At 38.5% G+C, this 24,851-nt stretch overlaps 1 protein-coding gene and 1 pseudogene across 1 annotated transcript in view; one reads left to right on the top strand and one right to left on the bottom strand.

Annotated features, from left to right (window-relative positions):
- Positions 1-24,851, top strand: part of LOC145502323 (uncharacterized) — a 172,459-nt gene that overhangs the window by 78,434 nt on the left and 69,174 nt on the right.
- Positions 16,439-18,196, bottom strand: LOC145502441 (uncharacterized; annotated as a pseudogene).

Here is a 24,851-nt window from a genome sequence, read left to right as displayed (position 1 = left end):
TCAGAGATATAATACTGTACATAAAAACAAAGCGTAAGAAGCTAATCGTAGCATGCAAGAATATCAATAATTATTGATCATTCATTTGGCATGTTAGCTGTCTCCATTCAACTTTTAACTTGGTGCACTGATAGTGCAGAAGACCTCATTTTTTTATTTATCCCAACTAATGTCGATTAAGATGCATAATTACTGTTCCTTTGTGTTCAAAGTGTCTTGAGGGCAGCAGTAACAGCGCTACATATAGCAGTGTTATTGAGTATGAACTTTGTGGAGGATTTTAAATTTTTATTTTTTATGATTACAGACGACAACAAAATATACATGTGTATACATAACCTGATGTTGGTGTTGGTTACAAACTGTAGTTCATAATAGTCATCCTATCACAGGGGGGAAAAGTTCAGAAAGGTTAGATCATTTCTTCCCCCAGCACACCTTCTGTCTATAGGTGCAATAATTGAGAGGTTATATATATATACGAAGAGTAATGTAAAGTTACTGTATAAACTTAGCATTAAAATCTGACATTTGAAGGACTCCTTTGCTAAAATTAGTCACGATTTAATTGTTATCACTCCCTGTGAATTCATAGAGATTCCAGAGGCAAATTATCACCTAATGTGGAAGTTCTGTCTTCAAGTGAGGGAAAATGACACAAAAGAGTTACAATGAAAGTAAAAAGAATTGTGAATGTTGACATGGTGTACATTATACATCATGTAAAGGTATTTGGTGAGTGCCAAAGGCATAACATTTCATATATTGCTTTTTCAGGACAAATTATATAACAGTGTGATCACAAAAGGTGATATATAAAGGTGTGATCACAAAATAATGAGTACATTGTCCAGGCATCACCAGTTTATGGACGGCATATGCAGACAGTAAGAGGAACTGTAAGCACCACATAAGTTAGTTTTATGCTTATGACTTCTTGTTCTTGGATTTTGTGTCATTTCATCACAAGAATAGGTAATGAAAGATGCAATAGTTGCTGCAATATATTTTTTAAGGAAAACTTATAAGTCTGCCTATGCTGGATAACAGCCATGTGTAAACTGAATGTAAAGCAAACACTCTGTTAAAGCTGGGGCAACCCTAAAACCCAGAAACCAGAATCCAGAATCTGGAACCAAAAACCGGAATCCAGAAACCGGAAACCGGAATCCGCAAATCAAAGAAAATAAGTTCTTCAAATACGCGAAAATTGTTTTGCTTAGCTTTTCGACTGTAAAAAGTAAGCTGCCAAGTAAAAAGGACCTCAAACGTAACCTTTTTTGAAACAAAAATTCTCCGTCTGTTGAAATCGTGCGACCGTTATTTCTAGTGAGGGCTATGATTATGAGAATCTCAGTAAAGTGCGTCTTAATTTTATTCCAAGCACCTCGAGAGTGTCTAAAATAAACTTGCTGGTAATTGCCATTTTGTTTAATAAGTGATCTTCAATTTACCAGAAGTATAAATTTATCCTTTTATTTGTCTAGTAGATACTGAACAAGATAGAAAATGTCATAGAGAACAGGACACCTGCAAAATAAATTCCCAGTAGTCTGGGAATTCCTAGGAATTCCAAGTTATTCCAAGACATGCAAATTATGCTTTATCCAAGACCTTGGAATTTCTGGGAATATTTGGGAATAGTGGAAGTATGACTGGGAATTATTGGGAATTCCTAGGAATTCCAAGTTATTCCAAGCCATGCAAATTATGCTTAATCCAAGACCTTGGAATTTCTGGGAATATATGGGAATAGTGAAAAGTATGACTGGGAATTATTTGGAATTCCTAGGAACTCCTATTATTTCCCAGATTGTTTAAAAAAATGTGTTTGGAATATCTAGGAATTTTTGGGAATAGCTAAAACACATGAAATATTGTTGGAAATTTCTATAAATTCCCCAAAATGTCAAAATTAAAGATGAACTCAGTGCATGAATCAGTTTCTGTAAATTAGTAAAAATCAACATGATCATTTCTCTGGAGTTCCATACCTTTTTATTGTTGTCAAGCTCCAAGATAATTATTTCCAAACAAATGTACATTAATTCCAGTTTAAGTCTGACAACTCAACATAAAACTATAGCACTGATAACAATGCTTTTTGCATCCAACATGATTTGTTAGTGTATATGTGCCCGTATGGACCCTTAAATCAAACACCCAGAGTTTAACTGATAGAAAAATGGATGCTCTTAGATTTGATAAATAGATTAAGCAAAAAATTCTGGCAGCATAAATGAATATATATTATTTACAATTTCAATAAAACCAAAAGTATATATATGCATGTATATATTTAATATAATTGTAGATTCACACATACCCATCACAGCCCACTGTTGAACAATTTTTGACTTGATCCTTTATGACTTTAGGAAAAAGAGGAAGACATCTCTCACAGATGTCATAAATGAAAAGCTCACAGTTTCCACACACTTGCTGTACAAAACTGTTCTGTGACATTCTCTGGACAAATTACTGGTAGTTTCATTAAAACAAGGATATCTCTAGCGGCCTCTCATTGTCATACAATGTCTTGAAATTAAGGCCACAATAGCCATACAGGCATATTCTTTGGCAGAAAATGTTTTTTTCTTGGGAACCATTAGTTTCACTTTCATCAGGAGAGTCCAGTGAATGGCCATCAGTGTCAGAGTTCTCAATTTCTTCAGAGGAGTCAGAACTGAAACTTCAACATCATTATCTGAATCACTGTCTGTGGACTAATCAGAGTTGTTGTGTATTACATCAATTGGTATTTCTGAAGTCTTTTCAGGTATAGGCAACTCAATTTCCTCAAATGCTTCTGTGAAGCTTCAATTCTTGCATAAAGGTTCACTCCATAATCCATCAATGTCATCCACAACATTTTTGCCAACAGCCATCTCACTCAGGTGAGCCGAAAACTCTGAGGTGTTCTGTTCATGGTGCTGGAAATGATCTCCAGGAAAAAGGGATGCCAGACAGGGAGATGACGTCAACTGGCCTGTGAAGACTGCTATAAGCGATTTATGTGGTCGAATCTTGTAGATTTTGGTATGGGTATAGTGGGATCATCAATATGTTTCTTGTATTTCCTTGTCCTCGCTGTCACTTTAATTCATGACACAACAAAATCAAAAGAATCAAAAAGATTATGAGTCAATGGGAAACAAATAAATAACTGACATAAATAAATGACAATGCAAATAAAAAAAACCTACATCTTGATGTATTGAAAAGACTATAGATCTCATATCATGTTAATCCTTATAAACAATTCAAAGGAAAAAATGACAAACATTGCAAATTTATACTTGCTGCATTGTGCTGACTGGGTGTTGAAACACGTGGGCTCTCAAAATAGACTTGGTGGACTTAACAAGCTTAAGCTTATTTCGCGGAATTTATCTCGTTTCCTCAGGTCGATCTGAAACCTTTTAGGTGAATTTCGGCTTTTGTGGTTTTTAAAGAGCACACGATGCATTGCTTCGTTTGATTTATTTACAATTATAGCTTATCGTAACAGAAAATCCCTTTAAAATTGGATTGCTTACCTTTGCAGTGAACTTGATTTAAGTGCCTCACGATCCTTTGTTATCTTGACAACCGTCGGGAACAGATCAACCAGTTAAAGTACGTTCCATTTTCCTCCTTGATTTCTTCGTAAAAAGTTTGTGTAGTATTTTCCTTTTGAAGCAAGACCCATCTTTCAAAAGACCACCAAAACAACGTGGAAAGGGAAACAGACTTGCCATCGAAAGCGACTGGTTTGGCAACCTCGTTGCCAGTCTCTCTCTCCTTCTCCAGTTTCCATTCTCTCCTCAACTGATCAACTGAACCAATCACAGCACGCGAATTTTCATGTGACTGTCCTCGTGACTGAACCTGACAAAGATCGCGTTATTCATTCTCTTTTGGCGCCCATCTTTGAATTCAGCGTTAACGGTTGATCGCTCGTGCGTCTTAGTAAATTTCACTTCCAAAATTATATCAAAATGGTTTTTGCTGCGGTCCTGTGACCAGAAGAAAACAGCGTGAGTGTCATTAACGAGAAACAAGTTATTCTTGGCGAAGATTTGGAGCTAAAAGAAAGTCTTACTGTGGATGTTTCAACGGGGAAAAATTCAAAGGGCACAAAAATATTTGGTGAGTAATCGAATTCAAGTAACCATATATTATACTAAGTAAATTCTTGTACTGCGACAAAAGCTTTTGAATGAACTTTATCATCACGATTCATACACGAGTGGGTCACTCAGTCATGGCATGAAACGAATTCTGGCTAAAGCAAAGTTGAAACAATTTAGGTTACCGTTGCCCAGAGTGCATGCCTAAACAATTTGATTTGCGAATAACAAGTCGTTTCTCTCGCCACACTTGTTCAAACGAAACAAATATAGCAGTTCCCTCTGATCCCAGTCAAAGTTCTTAACAAAAACTCCAACGAGGCAGCAACAGTGTGCATGAGTTTGATATGTCCCCTCTGTGTTTCAGCCAGACTCTATGGCAATCCGTGTTGATCTTCAATTTTTGTCCATCCGTATATTCTTTTGTGTGTGCTCTATTATTTAAATGTTCTTTTAATATTTTAAGTGTCTTTTAATATTTCTAATGTCTAAATTTGGCTATTAAAACCGTGATATATATCCTCCAATTCGAGAGTTGTTGATACAATTATAGAAGGAAAACCTTGATTTAATCTACTGTAAGCTCAAGATTTATGTAACATATTTATCAATAGTATACAAGCACCTGTGTGTATTTTTTTAATTTTGTTTTAGGTGTCATACAACAAAGATGAAGATTCAAGAGGCTAGCTGTTGACACCCTAATTAGAGGGCCACAAAAGAGGCTGCAGAATCAACAGAAATAACTGAACAGCAGCTAAGTTTGTCCAACTCAGCCTTTTTAAATTTTAAGGAATGTTTCAGTTTTGTTCTTATGATTGATTCCTTACAATCTTGAAAATCCAGATTTGTTCCACATAACAATAATTGAAGCTAAAATCTTGTGTATGGAAAATTGTTGGATTTGTAAACCAAAAAAGTAAGTAAATTATCTGAAAAAGTTCTCTTTTTATCAAACATGTAAAAGTTTGACCTTCATATCTGTTTTCAGTTTTACTTTTGATTCTTGATGTAATGAAAAAGAAACAGGATAATTATTCTTATGTTTAAATTCATGAAAGCCGATGTAATAAACCATTAATTTAAAACCTGTTTGATGTGATATCAGTGACTTTATTTGTTATTTTAATGCCGGGCATTAATCATCAAAACTTTGTCTGGCCTACAAATGATACAAAATTCCCAGTTTTTCTCAGATTTTCCAAAAAATTCCAACCTATTCTGAAAAAATCCTACAAATGCCAAGTTATTCTCAGAAATTCCTAGGAATTTTTGGGAATTTTAAGGAATTTTCAAGGTGAGTATATTTCAGTTGGAATTCCTAGGAATTCCTACGAATTCCAAGTCAGCTCTATGTAAACTTGGAATTCCTAGGAATTCTGAGTCCGAATTACCGTGAAAATTCACACCTTAGATTCCTAGGAATTCCTAGGAATTTTTTCCTAGGAATTCCTAGGAATTCTTAAAGTTTTCTCACAAGGGGATATCTGTCAGTGGCAGCCCCCTGTACATTGACGGTCACGCCCCCCACTTTCAAAGTCCAAAGGCTAACCCATCTGGTCTAAATATGAAATTTGATTTTTCCAATAGATACAAGACCAATTCCAGATTAACACAATTTCCACACTGATACTGTGACAAATCAGCATTTCATATTCTTGGCGGCCATCATATTAAAACAATTTGTAGAAATGTTGCACACTTACTTCCATCTGCTTCTCACTTACTAACAGATCAGACCACATGTTGTTAAAAGATGCTAAAAGACTGCCAGAAACTCACTGCAATAGCCTATAATAGCTTGTTGTTAATGTGCTGCTCACCTGAGTCTTCTCAGAGCAATTTGATCTAGACAAGAACCGGGCTCTCACCAGGGCCAGCTTGAACAAAAGATTGGTAACTTAGCCTATGAGCAGGCTCTCATGTTTGGGGGGGGGGGGGGGGCGTGAGTGGCAAAGCCGCATGAAGGCTCTTGGTGACATGCCAATGCAGAAAAACACTAGACACCTATTTAGCCTGCTCAGACACTAGAGACAGATACTAGAGCCTGCTCGCAGGCTATGAGTAACTCTATCCACCCAAAAAATCAGTAACCCTGACTGGATAGTGATGTACCCAATGGTTAGCTTTATGCAGCTTTTGAACAACCGGGCCAGATATATAGCTAAGGGTTTGTTCAGAACTAGTCAATAATTTTTTAGCAATTACAGTCTGGCTGAAGTAAAGCCAAGAAAATAAATAACAAAATAATTTTTGCTCATATTTATTTATTAGACATTGCTGAAGTGAATTATTTCTATCATCATTCATAATATCTGGATTCCAGATTCTGGTTTTCGGTTCTGGATTCCAGATTTCGTTTTCCAAATTCAGTGTTTTAGGGTTGCCCCAGATGATGTATGCGCATATGTTAATCTTGAATAATCTGAAATTTCAGAGAGTTTAAAAATATCATATCATATCTGTGATGGTTCTGAGGTGGAGGGCTGTTATGATTATGATTCAGGTGCAAATAGTTTCTGTATCTGTTGATGTGCAACAACCTACACCAATATTTCAACCTAATAATGTACAGTGTATATAAATTAACCAAATTATGCTGTTTTTAGTTGACCAGTGCTACTACATAGTAATGTGATGTTGAAGTGCACAAATTTACAAACATGCCCAGTGTCAACTTGTCAAATATATGAACTGGCCAGACAGTGCAGATTACAAAATTCTCTGAAAGGTAAGATGTTTCTTAAACATTATTTTGTAATTAATGATTTCTCAAACATTGTTTTCTTCAAGAAAAGATTCATACCCCACATGGGGTTTTTTTCTCTATTAGAACTCTTGATTCCTGATACTTTAATTTGGAATTTTTAAAGACTGGCCATGAATGGGTGTTGGGTGTGAATATCTTCTGGAACTGCACATTCATTCATTGAGTAAGCAAGAACATCAGTATTTATCCTGACAAACTCTGATTTTCTTCTGGAAGCTGAACTCATATACAGTTGTACAGTTATCTGTACAACCAAACAGCCTGGATGACCCTGTGATTGGGACTGTGCACATTGTTGTAACTTGCAATGTTCCAGTTTCTTGTTTGAAGCAAATTGTATTTGCTCTTGAAAGCAAGTCGCGAAGTTCATAACAGTTATGTAAGTTTGCTTTGTATCTCAGGGCAGAGCCTGCCACTGTGAAAGTTGGAGTACCAACCCCTAGCATTTGATTCACCACTAACACTCAGTAAACAACTAACAATGAAGTACACTGTATATCAAAGAAAGGAATTACATGCCTGTTCCTGTCAGTCAATATATGAACAGTTTACAGATGGGCAGCCTGTATTAAAACATGAAAGATTTTCAAAGCAAGCATGGCCTGGTGAGATATTTCTGAGGAACTATAAATTTAAGGTCCTTATGATTGCTCATAGACATTGATTTTTATTGTAAACAATATCTTACTGAGTGTATTTTTCTTGTGTACTAATTGTTGTAGAACACAGAGATCACTGTTATGACAGATATATTAATTTGTGAAAAGTTCTATAAACAAAGGCATCTGGGAACATATTAATTTATCATGGATGCAGCTTCTGAGAGGTCCCCAATATTAATGGAACATACACTGTTCATGCATGTAAAAGAGTTCAGTTATTCATTACTTATGATTGTAATGCTTTGTTTGGTTTCTCTGTAATTACAGACAACTTCATGGGATTATCAATTCTGCACCAAGTTCATTGAATAAACTGACTTGGAGGTTCAGTTCTGCAACCCATCCTGTTTGTAGTAATATCATAGCTGCAACATTGTGACAGATAAACTGCATTACATTATTAAGAAACACATATTAACTAATTATTTTTAAGTGCCTGTTAAATTAATCAGTTTTTCTTAGAGATAATTTACTCATGGTTTATTTAAATAATTGGCTTTTTGGCCTTAAAATGATATTTATTGAGCTTTTAAATCAATTTTGTGATAATCTGCATTGGACATGGCATAAATTGATATTTTGCTAACACGAAATGGAGAACTGGGTCTTTAGCAAAGTTGCAGGATTAGCATTTTTGTAGAAAGAAAGGGTTGAGAAATTTGTGACATTCTACAGACAGCCTTGCCATTCGCAATGTCCGATAAGGTTAATTTGTTCCATTCTTTTGTAGAAATAGTGTTCTCTAATTTCAATCTGTTGTTTAAATGATTGCCTTGTAACCCCATGTCTGGCTTTGGTACATGTAGGATATTGATGTATTTTTTATCCATTTTGCTGTAAATTATCTTAAGTGATGTGTCAATCAAAACATATCTTGGATATGCTGGGCTCTTCTGACAAATGTACTTATGCCTGATAACTTGGAGTGCATTTGGTTGTGTAGTGCAGACAAAATACATGTACATAATATAACTTCCTCTTAGCTTACTGATAATTCTTGGTATAATTTAATCATAGCAGAATTAATTAATGAAACCCAACAACAGCTCTTGCAGTCCACAATGCCAGTCGAGAAAAAGAACAAATCACATTGACATTGAATAATAAAATTATTATTAGAAGCCTATGCAAGTATTCATTATCAGCAAAAAAAATATCGTAATTACCATTCATGCGAGGGTGATTTTGCTTATTGCAAAACGGGGAATCGAGGAACGGGGAATCTCTAAAAGGGGGAATCTCTAAAAAGGGGAATCTCTAAAAGGAGGAATCTCTAAAAGGGGGAATCTCCAAAAGGGGGAATCTCTAAAAGGGGGAATCTCTAAAAGGGGGAATCTCTAAAAGGGGGAATCTCCAAAAGGGGGAATCTCTAAAAGGGGGAATCTCTAAAAGGGGGAATCTCTAAAAAGGGGAATCTCTAAAAGGGGGAATCTCTAAAAGGGGGGATCTCTAAAAGGGGGAATCTCTAAAAAGGGGAATCTCTAAAAGGGGGAATCTCTAAAAGGGGGAATCTCTAAAAAGGGGAATCTCTAAAAGGGGGAATCTCTAAAAGGGGGAATCTCTAAAAAGGGGGAATCTCTAAAAAAGAGGGAATCTCTAAAAGAGGGAATCTCTAAAAGGGGGAATCTCTAATAGGGGGAATCTCTAAAAGGGGGAATCCCTAAAAAGGGGAATCTCTAAAAGGGGGAATCTCTAAAAGCGGGGATCTCTAAAAGGGGGAATCTCTAAAAAGGGGAATCTCTAAAAGGGGGAATCTCCAAAAGGGGGAATCTCTAAAAGGGGGAATCTCTAAAAGGGGGAATCTCTAAAAGGGGGAATCTCTAAAAAGGGGAATCTCTAAAAGGGGGAATCTCTAAAAGGGGGAATCTCTAAAAAGGGGAATCTCTAAAAGGGGGAATCTCTAAAAGGGGGAATCTCTAAAAGGGGGAATCTCTAAAAAGGGGGAATCTCTAAAAAAGAGGGAATCTCTAAAAGAGGGAATCTCTAAAAGGGGGAATCTCTAATAGGGGGAATCTCTAAAAGGGGGAATCCCTAAAAAGGGGAATCTCTAAAAGGGGGAATCTCTAAAAGCGGGGATCTCTAAAAGGGGGAATCTCTAAAAAGGGGAATCTCTAAAAGGGGGAATCTCCAAAAGGGGGAATCTCTAAAAGGGGGAATCTCTAAAAGGGGGAATCTCTAAAAAGGGGAATCTCTAAAAGGGGGAATCTCTAAAAGGGGGGATCTCTAAAAGGGGGAATCTCTAAAAAGGGGAATCTCTAAAAGGGGGAATCTCTAAAAGGGGGAATCTCTAAAAAGGGGAATCTCTAAAAGGGGGAATCTCTAAAAGGGGGAATCTCTAAAAGGGGGAATCTCTAAAAAGGGGGAATCTCTAAAAAAGAGGGAATCTCTAAAAGAGGGAATCTCTAAAAGGGGGAATCTCTAATAGGGGGAATCTCTAAAAGGGGGAATCCCTAAAAAGGGGAATCTCTAAAAGGGGGAATCTCTAAAAGCGGGGATCTCTAAAAGGGGGAATCTCTAAAAAGGGGAATCTCTAAAAGGGGGAATCTCTAAAAAGAGGGAATCTCTAAAAGAGGGAATCTCTAAAAGGGGGAATCTCTAATAGGGGGAATCTCTAAAAGGGGGAATCTCTAAAAGCGGGGATCTCTAAAAGGGGGAATCTCTAAAAAGGGGAATCTCTAAAAGGGGGAATCTCTAAAAAGAGGGAATCTCTAAAAGAGGGAATTTCTAAAAGGGGGAATCTCTAAAAGGGGGAATCTCTAAAAGGGGGAATCCCTAAAAAGGGGAATCTCTAAAAGGGGGAATCTCTAAAAGCGGGGATCTCTAAAAGGGGGAATCTCTAAAAAGGGGAATCTCTAAAAGGGGGAATCTCTAAAAAGGGGGAATCTCTAAAAGGGGGAATCTCTAAAAGGGGGCATCTCTAATAGGGGGAATCTCTAAAACGGGGAATCCCTAAAAAGGGGAATCTCTAAAAGGGGGAATCTCTTAAAGGAGGAATCTCTAAAAGAGGGAATCTTTAAAAGCGGGAATCTTTTAAACGGGGAATCTTTAAAAGCGGAAATCTTTAAAAGTGGGAATCATTTAAATGGGGAGTCTTAAAAAGCGGGAATCCTTAAAAGTGGGAATTTTTATAAGCGGGAATCATTAAAAGCAGGAATCATTAATAGCGGTAATCTTTAAAAGAGGGGATCATTACAACTGAGAATCTTTAAAAGTTGGAATCTTCAATGCTTATGGCCTGCGAACATGCTCTCAAGTGGGAAATTTGCGAAACGAAATTGCAACGCTCGGCTCGGCTTCCCTTCGCTCGCAAATATTTCTTTTCGTCCGTTCCACACGCTCTCGCTAGAACGCCTGTTCGCAGGATAAAATACCTTTTAGTAAATGTTTTTAAAAACCAGGTAAAGTTTATTATTAGTAGTTATTACTGCCTCTGACATTCCGCAATCTAGCCATTTTACAAAAAAATGTCACAGGAACGCGCAAAGGTCAAGTTAAAAAACTGATCTCCTCAGGGAATATCTGTCAGGTTATATCTGTCAGAATATATATCGCAGGTTTATATGTATATGCCACTTTGTTCCACACGTTGGTCGATGAAAGAAAAACGACAATACGGGATTGTTATTCGCTGACGAACAAATTTTAACCTACATTTTATCCGGACTTGTTCTTTGCGACCACTTTCGCTAAGATGTCGCGACAAGATCGGTTGTCACCGTTCACTGTGCTAAAACATACCTGGTGAGGCGTTCAATTTCAATTGTTGACAGCCCTAGGTTGTTTAACGTGTTGAAAATTTTGCCGATATGTGCTGAAGTTTATTCCAGCGTCAGTTTACAGACATATAGATTATCTTCCATTGACGAAATTTCAAACTCCATTACAATAATTTTCTAGTTACAAAAAAATTGAATGGCGAGCGACCTGGGAAACCATATGAATGCATGAATCGCCAACTGCTCGCGGGAGGTTTGATTCAAGGCGTCGCATCGGTGGTAAGGAGAGTTTCATGCCAGTTTTTCACAATACTTCCTAGAGAAATTCATTTGTTGTAGTCAGAGATTTTGGCGGAAATTTGCTCAGTATAATCAGTGATTCCTTGCTAATCCAGACCGCTCTTTGCGCAATGCCGTCAGGTGGAGAGGAATTTAAAGTTCCACTGCCAGTTACTTTTCGAAAGAAAAAGGTCGCTAAATTCCAAGGTCTTCCACATTTTAAGTGGGATGACCTCGGCACACAAGATGTTATCGAACAAGGTTCATTTGGTGCCGTATTAAGAACTAAATATTCCCAGAACGCTCGCGAATCAGTAGACGTCGTAGTGAAGAAACTGCTCTCGTCCTCTGCGGGCTTTGTTGAAGCTTTTGCCAAAGAGGCCACGTTGTTGTCACAGCTACGCCACGAAAACATCGTCCAGTTCAAAGCTATTTGCCCGGACCCCATGGCAATTATGCTAGAGTACGTGTATTTCGATATTGAAGTTTTCGGCGGTGAAGGAAAGCTGAGCTCGTTAAACGAATTAATGTACCTTATCGACAGTCAAGACTGCAATGGAATAGAGGGCACATTTATGGATAAGATTGCCGCTGATGTTGCAGGAGGACTGCTCTACTTGCACAAAAATAGAATAGCGCACAGGGACTTAAAATGTGTTGGTTAGCAATCACCACTATCGTGCGGAGACGGATCGAAATAAGATAGCTTACGCGTGGAAACACGAGCCTGTGATATGTAAGCTCACTGATTTTGGCGAAAGCCGATCGCTAGATATCCAAACGAGATCTGTACGTCACTCCTGAACTAAGAATATACATAGAGCCTTCAGGGCTTAGAACATAGGCACATATCGTTGCCAGGTTTGTTAGTTTTGTTCTGTTGTTTTGGAGTGCTTGACGAAATCCTGCTCTCTGGTTTAATTTACGATAAAGGCAGATATTGTTCAGTCGCCATCGATTTGTAGGAGCTGGGAAAACACTAAGAAAACACTAAGAATATACTGTTATGAAAATTTGTTATTTGCTTTTGTGGTTTAGAATAAATTAAATTATCGTTTTGCCTACAGGAAAAAAAAGCACGAGAGTAATATCAGGAGTGAGGAGTGTAAAAAATTTACAGATTGCCACTTTTAGAGATTGCCCCTTTTAGAGATACCCCTTTTAGAGATTCCCCCTTTTAGAGATTCCCCCTTTTAGAGATTTCCCCTTTTAGAGATTCCCCCTTTTAGAGATTCCCTCTTTTAGAGATTACCCTTTTTAGAGATTCCCCCTTTTAGAGATTCCCTCTTTTAGAGATTCCCTCTTTTAGAGATTCCCCCTTTTAGAGATTCCCCCTTTTAGAGATTCCCCCTTTAAGAGATTCCCCCATTTAGAGATTCCCCCTTTTAGAGATTCCCTCTTTTAGAGATTCCCTCTTTTAGAGATTCCCTCTTTTAGAGATTCCCCCTTTTAGAGATTCCCCCTTTTAGAGATTCCCCCTTTTAGAGATTCCCCCTTTTAGAGATTCCCTCCTTTAGAGATTCCCCCTTTTAGAGATTCCCCCTTTTAGAGATTCCCCCTTTTAGAGATTCCCCCTTTTAGAGATTCCTCCTTTTAGAGATTCCTCCTTTTAGAGATTCCCCCTTTTAGAGATTCCCCCTTTTAGAGATTCCCCCTTTTAGAGATTCCCCCTTTTAGAGATTCCCCCTTTTAGAGATTCCCCCTTTTAGAGATTCCCTCTTTTAGAGATTCCCTCTTTTAGAGATTCCCTCTTTTAGAGATTCCCCATTTTAGAGATTCCCTCTTTTAGAGATTGCCCCTTTTAGAGATACCCCTTTTAGAGATTCCCCCTTTTAGAGATTCCCCCTTTTAGAGATTTCCCCTTTTAGAGATTCCCCCTTTTAGAGATTCCCTCTTTTAGAGATTCCCCTTTTTAGAGATTCCCCCTTTTAGAGATTCCCTCTTTTAGAGATTCCCTCTTTTAGAGATTCCCCCTTTTAGAGATTCCCCCTTTTAGAGATTCCCCCTTTTAGAGATTCCCCCATTTAGAGATTCCCCCTTTTAGAGATTCCCTCTTTTAGAGATTCCCTCTTTTAGAGATTCCCTCTTTTAGAGATTCCCCCTTTTAGAGATTCCCCCTTTTAGAGATTCCTCCTTTTAGAGATTCCTCCTATTAGAGATTCCCTCTTTTAGAGATTCCCCCTTTTAAAGATTCCCCCTTTTAGAGATTCCCCCTTTTAGAGATTCCCCCTTTTAGAGATTCCCCCTTTTAGAGATTCCCTCTTTTAGAGATTCCCTCTTTTAGAGATTCCCCATTTTAGAGATTCCCTCTTTTAGAGATTCCCCCTTTTAGAGATTCCACGTTCCCCGTTCCCCGTTCCCCGTTCCCCGTTCCTCGGTTCCCCATTCCTCGATTCCTCGATTCCCCGTTCCCCGTTTTAGAGATAGCCTTATTGCAAACCCTTCCAGCAGGAGGAGACTCCATACAATAGTGAAGATGGCTAAAAGTATCTTTGGGGACAAGTTAGACAACAAAACTTTCCAACTTTTAACATATGTATACTGTTTTGGTATTTTTGTGAGATTACATTTGGTAGAGATACAGGGACTGAGTATATTGTAACCACTGCATTTCAATCAGTCCCCACAACAAAAAAATGTGTAAACTTCTTTTGTGTGGGAGTCCCCATGTTAACTAATGAAGAATATAATGATTCATAACAATGCCTTGTCTTTCTGAATAAGGTAGGAAAGAACAAGAAATGCCACCAAAAAGCACAGAAGACAGTTCTGTTATGTGATCAAGATTTTTGGTGACTTCCCAGAAATTCTTGAAATCATGGCTCTATATTTCATAATCACACCATCTTACACCTCGATCTGCTGATGTAATACTAGTTCCGACTGAAACTATTAAATCATTCGCAATTTACCTCATACATGTTGGATTATTCTCATTAGTAACAACATTCCGAAAAATAACTGAGGAGCTCCGCTTTTAGGCTGGCCTAAATCTATATATTAGGTTCTCTATGGGGTGAAGAGAACAAAGAAAGCCAATTCTTGCCGTCAACTTACGAACTTCTCACGTCAACTCACCAACCCCCAAACATGCATCCATCGGCTAAGTACCACAGTTTTGGCTAGCAGCTCGTGAGTACAGAAATCAGATAAAACCGGGTTATTTAGACCTGTTTACGATGCCACACAAATCTTCTACGTACGCGTACGCCGACACAAGGAACCAGCGAAACCCTTCTATCAGCTATTTTGTCCACTAAACGATTAAGCTCACATGCTCTTCGCGACAAACGAAGTCAATAATCTTACACCAAGAAGACGAAAAAAAAGTGTACTTTCAAAACGCAGCGGACACATAATAAAGGCAAATTACACAAAGCATTTGTACATTGACCATTCACCGACACACATGCCGCTAAATAAGAAAATTATGCCGTACAAAAGAGCTAATCATTCCCAGACACGAAGGGGACGCAATGATCTTGATGCCACGAGTCTCTTCGCCGAATAATGAGGACACCAAAAGAAGATATATAGTTTTTTTTCGTTTTTGGTTTTTTTTTTTGGTTTTTTTTTTTCATTCAACACACGCTTACATAATTACTTAAGATATATTAGTTTCGGTCGCAACGCTTTATGGGAAGGCATTCATTCCTCCCTGGTTGTATGGGTAACCAAACAAACATCGCAATAATCAAAGAAGAAGCAGAATGAACTGGGGGAGTTAGAGACACGCCGAGAAAACGACGCCGCGCGAGTTCGTTCTTCGGAATGGTGGAACTTGTGTCCTAAACGAACGCAGTTTCGGTCATACCACTCATACAGTGTAAAGAGGATATCAAAAGCCACTAAAGTCCTTCAGATTTTCTTGTATTAAGACATAAGTGCAGAATATTTCTGGCAAATGTGTGCGTTTCGGAAAACCGAAAACTTCGTGGAAAAGCAATCTCATTGATTAGATCAGGAGACCTTGACCGGCTCCTGCGTGATTAGGTACAGGTCCAAAAGTTGATTCATGTCACTCAATGATCTGTGGAAACCTCCCGCACGGCAAATGGGAAAAAATTCATTCAAGTCCATGAATTTACTAGAAGATTCACAACAGTTCTTCCCTTTGGGCTCAGGCCAGTAACGAAGTGTTTGATGAACAGAGAACCATAAACTCTCCCCAGTGATAACAGTCCATATTCCGGTCAATGACTCGTGTGTACTTGAAAACCAGTCTGACTAGACAGAAAGCAGCACGCCAGCCCTTGTTTTAAAAGTTTTCTTCAATGAAAGACGTCCAGCAAATACTTTTCGAATAATAGTGTTAACGGTCACACCCTCAATGTCTAGCCAGAAGCAAAGATGTCCAGTTCTATCTCTCTATGTCACGCAACGTCGGGAGAGAGGGTCCCTTTCTCTCGGTTCTCCTCCCGACGTTTCGTGACAAAGAAAGGGCCAGAACTGGACTAGAAGAAAGGAAACAAATGTGAAGCCCGCAACAATTGCACCACTGTTGCTCACAACATTTTCTGAATTACCTATGGCCACCTTGTTGCAACATCCAACATCTTACAGGATATGTTTTCGAATTATTTCTTGTTCACTTATTTGAGCTAAAAGTCAGGGCTCGTTAACTGAATGAGGTAGTAGTAAGCCGTATAAAACGATCCACAAGACTACGTGATAAAGCGTAGGTAGCACTAGCGTTTTTAAAAAGTATACATTACATTGTGGGTTAAAGATATTGGCTACAAAAAAAAATATCCATCTTGCTTTCCTGCTAATTAAATAGCAATGTATACCAACTGTGTTGTCACAGATTTGGTTTGTAAAAAGACAATTTATATCAGGAATTTCTTTTTCACCCCTACCCCAGCGTTGTCAATGCAATTCAACTCTTTTCTCTTCCTTTCTCGCCCTACAGCTGTACAAGTTGACGGTGAACTAATACTGCCGTCTCTTTTCCCATTCCAATCAATGATGTTGAATGCAAAGCTGGGCTTTTATGTACTGGACGAAGCTTCAAAGGAAAGCAAATTGATAGCTGAGTATCACATAATTGAAAAAAAAAGCGATGTCAAGTCGGGCTCTTGAGAAAGCTCCATCATCTTCTACAGATTAGACGCATCTGCCCAGTCCGTCACGTACTCACTGCGTACTAGCACCGTGGAATGTACCGTAAAGCCCCAGTAAGCGTTGTTATCTGAGAAAAGCTAAACAGTGCGTTTAAGCTGTCCTGGATATCCTTGCTGCTGCAGATTTGAATTGATTCTGGGAGGAATTATCTAAGAGCAGAGGGAACCCATGAGCAACTGGTGAGCAAAGACTTTGAATGCTTCAAACTCTCCGTCACTCATCCTGAAACAACTTCCGGTAAGCAGCATAAATTACTTGACCTTCGCCAAAGTTTGTCATTTCCAAGAAATGTTTCGGTTTTTCGAAACCCACATCTTGCCAACATAAGTTACTCCCATTATTTAAACGTCAGCAAATTTCAAGGCCTCTTTTTGGTTTTATATATCCTTGATAAATTACTCTGTGTGAGCAAAATAGTGGAAGTTGAGCAAGTGCTACGTTCGTTCGCGCCACAATGTTATTGAAGAACAAACACGACATCGTTTGTTTGGTGTTTCTGGGCGTCCCCAGGTGAATACGGGATAAGAACAGCTGGAATTATTCCATTTTACCAGACTTTAAACATTTTAGTAGATCAGGGCGCACTACTTTTTTGGGTGCAATATTAGAGTCATTCAGAAATGTAAGGCTTGAAGCATAAGTTATGACAAATACCCCACCATCTGATCCATTTTGTTGTTGCTAAACAGAGACAACATTGAATTTCCTAACTTTCTCTGCAAGCCGGACCTCTTGCTTGCTCTACAACATAAATATGGATGACATCATGGCAAAGGCTTTCGTATAAATTAATTTGACCTTCAGAGCAACCTAAACAAAATTTAAGTAGTCTCTGCCAGTGGTGTGGAGTTTTTGTTGGGCCTGAAAATAATAATCATGATCTCTTTTTAAACTGAACACGAAACCATTTTTCTCCAAACAAAAGGATTTCTTTTGCACATAGCTGTCAAAATCAATGCCATCGATGCAATATGGGCATTTCACTTCTCCACAACCCTGTCCACAACAGTCACACTTGCTAAGAAAATCAGGAGCGGCATGCAAGAATGGCCACATCTGGTAACAACGAAGTTTACATGACTTTCTCATAGTCCACAATAGTTGATTATTCATGTTTCCAGTCATGTTTGGTGGCTGTTGTGCTAAACTGAAACATATTGGGAGGGCATATGGTTTTGATCAGAGCCTGGGAGGGCTGGGACAGATCTGTGTGACTGGTTGGAAGGGCATTTGGAAGCTCCTATACTCCCAGCTCTTTGTCTAAAAAAAGTTTCTCTTTCAATTACCTTGATTTCATCATCAGACAACTTTTCCTCAACTATGTAATGTTCTTTGAGAAGGTCTGTGCAAGATAGTTGAAGATACTTGTTTTCAAACAAGTCTGGCTCTAAATTGATGTTTCTTGTGCTCGAGATAGATAAATCACAAAATGGATGCATAATTAATTAAATTAAATTAAGACCCACTGGCTTGATTTCAAGGCATCAGGTTAGGACCATTTACCCGTTGAGGATGCCTTTCCCCTGCAATAACGACCTATTTTTCTCTAATGATTTGTCCATGAACACTCGTATAAACCCCGACTCCACGTGATTGTACGCAAATAAGCTTCAAAACATTTTGAAGTGTTCCTTTCTATAGAAACTAGTTTCAAGCACGAGGTAAGACAAGATCACACGATATATAAGGCATTCCGGAATAATGAACGGATCTATTCAAATAACAGATATCTTCTCCGCATATCTCCTCTATGTGTTACTTTTCAGTGACTCGCGGTATGCAGACAGAATAAGCCTGGAAGAATTAATCTCTTACCGTTCTGTGGCCGCCATCTTCAAAATGATGCTCTTCCAAGATGGCCACACCTCCTGTTCAAAATGTTTATGACCTCACGCGAACAGTCGCTATCCATGCACGCTCGCGTCCGAAGCAGCCAAAACCAACATCTTAGGACGTAGACTAATACCTCTATGCTAGGTAAAGTCATCTTCATGTGGGTAACCTGGCGATTGTTAAGGAATCTGTCTGTACCGATGTTCAGTAAGTTTACGTCTGCATACGAGCCAAATGGCCCATCAGGCCGGAGTTTATCCCGGTTTCTGTAGCGTGAAGTAAATAGGTGTATTTCTACTCCCCCCTGAATGGAACGCCAGTCCGTTGCAGGGTTACCCCCAGCTTTGCGTTAGCCGGTACCCATTTGTACACATGAGTGGAGAGAGGCACAGTGAAAGTAAAGTGTCCCAAGAACACAACACAATGTTGTTCATAGTATGATGTGACACTGCTTTTAACAAATTACCTGGAAGAAAAGTTCGTATAGTTAATAGTATGAATACGACTGCAATTAAGGATTTACACAGGGACTAATCTTTGGAAATTATCTCCAAATTGAACACTGTCAGGTGTTTGGGCAAGTGCAATTTAAACGAAATTTCAAACATCAGAAAGTTGCGAATGCGCGCACGTTAATTTACAGTGCAGAGCAAGGTAAGACGAAACGTAAAGTGGCCTGCTCTCAGCCAATAACAATAAAGTCATTTTTTTTTTCAGTTATATAATAATGGCTGCAATATTATTCCTAATACTCCTCTATTTTTTCTTAAATAACAGCCGACTGGAACATTACATTTTATTAACGGCAGGATGAAACTGGTACCCTAGCCCGAGGCGGTGTCATGAGTAGTTTCTTTGCTTGTAAAAGGGAAAAAACTCACTTAAAAGCAACTATTTATAATTATGCAAAGGGAAAGCTATCATCCATGTCAAAGTGCTTTCCATCAGGATGGGTTTGTAAACTGTTTCAAAAATTGCGAGTATATAAATATACCATTGAATAGATTACGTTTTAAATGTGTTCGATTCTAAATATGTGCTCTTAAAAGGATAGAATTTTGATTTGGTGTGGATGTTGTAACCATATAACTGCGTTTCGCTGAGATAGCACATTGAGGCTTTTTTTTTTAACTTTGCGCATAACATTAGCTTAAATCGTCGAATAATCAGGTGCTGTTCACGTGATTAGCGCAAAACAACGGCAAGTTACGAACCAGTGTCATCGGAAAAGTTGTCATAGCAATTTCAGTAAGTACGATACTAGATTCTTTTTAAACGGGTGTATTATGTACCATTTTAGTATCTATCTCTCAAAACAATTTCTGGTCTGCGCATTTTAGCACTTGCTTACAACTGATTATCTTTCGTCATGCAACAGAGAAATTCCAAATAGCGAGCTGCACTTGGGTCTACGCAACCCAACAAAGCTGTCTCACTTAGTTGGTATTCTCTGCTCCAGTTGCAACCCAGTGCAGGTCCGCAATAGCGCATTCAAACCTGTTTTAAAATCACTTCTCAATAGCGAAATTCTTGTGCCTTTAGGGAAGGCAACGGATTAGACATGCACCATCGTATTGTTCATCACAAAGGACAGAAAAATGCAGTTTGCTTTATAATGGATAACATGATTTTCAGCGCTAAAATTGTTAACCAAGCATTCAATGGCGTGCACGTCATTTTTGAAATTACTCCGTTTATAACGATGACAGAGCACGCAATCGCCCTAAGCCTCTGGTGCTAATTAAGAAAACTTTTAACACGTTAGAAACGGTAATGTGTGAAAAAATTTTCCCTAAAAATGTCAAACCTTGAAAATATCGCTTAAATGTTACATCAAGTTGCATCTTAACTGCATAACGATCGTGGAAATATAGCATGTTTATCTAGCCGTAGTTCTAAGGGATTATCAAAGCTATTTTCACAATCGTAGGAAGACATAGTTGCTGTAAAACGTCAGGCTGTCTCGTTATGGTAATGGAACCAGCTTCAAAGTGATATTTATATTTTCCTGACCTTTAATTTACCGAGAGCAGGTCCGGGTCTGTTTCAGGATAATTACTTCATTCTAAGAGATGCCACTAATTTTCATTCAAGTACAGCTTAATACAATGGCTTGCAATGGCATTATTAAAACACACTGCCTGCTTAGAGGACATCGAACTACTTTAAAAGAAGCTTTTACTCAAAAAAAAGGGACTTCTTACCAATCTACTGTGAATCATTTAATGCACTGGACGTTTCTCTTTACCATTAGTTTCTGCGGGCGATAATCTAAACAATGGTTGCCGAGACAGGGTCAACTTGAGGTAATATTGATGACCACTAGTATGATTTTGACCACTGATAAGGGGGTGGGGGGACCGTGGGAAAGCGAGCTCCCAAATAAAAGTAATAAAGGCGCTTCTCGCACCTTTTTAAAGTGCTCTTTTAGCCTCTTCCAGGGGTTCAGTTAGTTGGGGCACAGCGCGGAAAACAGCGTCTGGAAGAATCTTTTAGATTTGGAACCTTAGATTTGGAAAATGAACTGGGAAAACGTGCCCTCCAGGACTTCATTTCGGATATTACCTACGAGCACCCCCTGGCTTGTTTTTCTCCAAGTTTCTTTCTTAATTCTATAACTTTTTTCCGTTTTGTTATGTTCATAATGTTTCTTTTTTGTGGAAGAAGTGATTGGTCGAAGTAAATGAAACTGAAATCTACTTTCAGATTAGTTTTCAGATCATCCATAAATACATGATAATTAAAACTGGACCATCAGTATACGCAAAACTCGCTCCACTAATGAGACGTGACTGTTAATAGCTGCGTGTGTCATTCACGTCCGCTGTTACGTATTAAGTACCTTATTACATGAAATTTTCGCGACACGTTAATTTCGCGAATTTCGCGATTTAAAAAAACATCGCGAAATTTAAGTCAGGCGAAAATTTAATGTCGCGAAATTAACATGACGCGAAAATTAAGTAACTCACATTACAGTGAAACCCCGCTCTACGGACACCCGCTTAATACGGACACCTGCTTCTAACGGACAGTTTTCTTTGTCCCGACAACTAAAAAGCTCATATATTTTCTCTTAAATTAGCCCGCTTAATACGGACACCCGGATAATGCGGACACTTTATCATCTCCCTTTGGTGTCCGCATTAACGGGATTCCACTGTTATTAAAAAAGCGACTTTATTACCATTACACACGCTTATAACAATCATTTTGAACTATTCTGTGGTAATATTCTGGTCCTCTTCATCACTACTGCTTTCCGTCCCCACTCCAGGTAGCACTTCTTTTGTACAGTCCTCAAACTGGCTCCTCGTTGTGCTGTTCCACTAGTTGCTCAAACCTTTCAATTGCTTCAACGTTCTTAGTAGATGCCTCCATTCTTATTGTCGCCTCTGGAAAAGAAGTGCTACTGCCTGTTGATCCGTATCAAGACATTTACGCAAACAATTAAATAGCATCAGTCGTGAAACTAAACGGCAACATTTTCTCTTTGGAGTCTGCAGAAAGGAATATTTAATGTATATGGATAATGAGGTCAATTGACCACTAAAAACGTGACTTGAATTCAAGCATGAACTACAAACCGTGCATTGCAGACACTATGAGAACATCTTTCTTGTTACCGTTTACATAATCAGTTGCGTTTCTGTTTATTTGGACATTGTTGATTAAGTTGTTTGATCAAATTCTGGGACATGCTAAATAACATTGACAAAGAAATAAAGCGTGTCTCACTCAAAAATGCGAAATTAAAGTGCACCTAACCCCCAAAATTTTTTTCGCTAAAACGAATCTACTTGTTATTTGAAATAGTTCTGCGAAAAAATTTTTGGATTCTGTTAAATCCTCGATTTTCTGTGCCCCGACGAAATCTCGAAAATAGCTCCAAAACACCGCCATTTTGTTTCACGACCGAGTTTGAGGAGAATGGGTCCAGCGGCTCTTGTGACGTCTACCCAGGAAGGTTGGATATCTCACGTCCTCTCATTTCCTTTAGGACGGTGCAATACACATTCGAAAAGTGCACAGAAATGCCTTCCAGCAGTGCTATCGACTGCTGCAGCAATATCCCAGATCCAAAAAAAGATATACTGTACAATTTACTGACGATGATCGCCTAATGGTGCAATTAAGACTTAAACGATGGTTGATTTTGTCGAACCGAAACAAGCGAACTGAATCTGTGAGAACCATTGAAGAACTCTCGCTGGACCTTGTTCCGCAGACTTTCGAACGCTATTTTCATAAATTTTCTGCTTAAAGCTAACCAGCAATTTGTAGAAATACTACCGACAACCTATATCTTCCAATCCCGCAATATTTATAACATAACCGACAAAGTCGTGTGATCCGATCATGATCAAGAAGCGTTCTACTGATATGTAAATAGATCGCAACTGTACGCCGCTAACCAACACTTATTTCTCTTTCGATTTAGATGAAAATCGAAGATTAATCCTTTAGAATTACATGATAACAAAATTGTTAGACTCGCAGAGTTTTTCGAAGGTTTGGAAATCAGCAGTGCGACAAAGATTCTGTGCAATAGCGTCGAAAATATGACCGCGTAACATTATCTGCGGACCGCTTAGGGAACACATCCTTTTCGCTTATCCGACGAATTTCACTGCAAACTTTGAGAACAATTTACATTGGTTATTTGGAGTTACGACTTAAAACGTGTCACAATGTGAAATCGGTAATTGTATGAAATGTTTCCTTCCGCCTTGCTTCCCGCAGCTTCAAAAATACAGGTCTAAACAATACGATTTTCAATCGATCGAAGCCAATGCTTTGGAGGTCATCAAGTCTCGAAAGCTGCAACACGTACGTCGCTCTTATAAACATGAAGCATTCAACTGAAAGTAAAACACGAACTGGATTTAACAGAACAATCACACCTTGACAAAATACATTCTCGCTAAGGACAAATGTAAACGGGCTATAAACACGCGTGGGATTCTTATGTTTAGTTGACGAAATTACCATCCAAAGCAATCCTTGAGTTTTCTTTCCTGTGTTTCGTTTGCCTGCCCTCCTCTTCGTATCTAGCTTTCCATTCCTAATATACAAGCAGCTCGTCCCCAAAGAAGTCTTCCCCTTCGTCGCTTGAAATATTGTAAATTGCTCTCAAAGCTCTAAGCAGTGAGTTCACAGTTGTCGAACGTGCTCGATCGAAGTTTATTTCGGAGTCTTCCGAATCGAAACTTAACTCTGACTCCAGTGACGAAAAAGAAATGATTCTGAGACAAAACTTGGACGCTTTAGTCCCAAAATACATCGGAACGATTAGTTTTGTATTCCATTTTCTCGAGCAAATACAGAGAGTTGACTGAGGCGCTATTGTGTTTGGTTCCTGGGTAGACGTCATCAGGTACCGCCACCCCAGACTCCCTAAAACGCGGTCGTGAAACCTTCAAGCGCGACTTTGAAAGGGCATAGAAAATCGAGGATTCAACCAAATTCAAAAATTTTTTCGCCCAAATGCTTCAAATCAAGTCTAGATTCGTTTTAGCGAAAAACAATTTTGGGGGTTAGGTGCACTTTAAAGTGAGTCAAAATGAAAAATTTTCGCAAAATCGCGAAATTAAGGTGTCGTGAAATATGCGAACCTCAAAATCGCGAAATTAACGTGTCACGAAAATTTCATGTAGTAAGGTACTTCATTCATTTGCTGAAATAGATTTTATCCACGTGTTGGTCCAATACAAGGTTTCATGCCTAACCTGTGTGTTTCTTGCACATCAAACAATGGATTAATTTCTCGTACGTGAAATGAATCGGTGACTAATACGGCTGATATTTCTACAGTTTCCATCTAACTTACAGTAGATTTCTCTCCAGGGCTTTTTTTTTAAGCCACCTTATTTGACAGCTCTGCTAACCCATAGCCAAAACTTGCCTATTTGGATTCCGCTCAAAGTTCGAGCAATAAGTGCAAAAATCATTTACTGAAAATCTACTCATAGCACGGTGACTTTTAGAATACTATCTAAAACAACTTACTTTAGTTAATTTCTCTCAGTGACCCCGCAATTAAATTCGAAAGCGTTCTCGAGAAACTTAATGTCAAACATCGTAAGAATGCTTAAAGCGTGTGTTATTGTGTTTTTAAAAGCAAAACGTAAACGTCTGTTTCAAATGAAATATGGATAACTTCAAGTTCAATTTTCTCTCGCGGGGTCAGCTTGAGAGCTAAAGTCTGGATAAGTTCTTCTTAACTGTGTTAAAAATAATACTATGCCATGAGGTTTTTTGCTAGCTTAACTTTTGCCATTATTGCTCGAATGTTCTGCGGAAATCATCTTAATTATGTTGTTGGTCTAGGTTTGTTTTTTTCTTTATTAATCCC

The sequence above is a fragment of the Orbicella franksi genome, chromosome 11 (genome assembly GCF_964199315.1).
Source record: "Orbicella franksi chromosome 11, jaOrbFran1.1, whole genome shotgun sequence".
NCBI lineage: Eukaryota > Metazoa > Cnidaria > Anthozoa > Scleractinia > Merulinidae > Orbicella > Orbicella franksi.
Note: the sequence above shows the minus strand (reverse complement) of the source record. Positions and strands in the feature narration are given on the sequence as shown.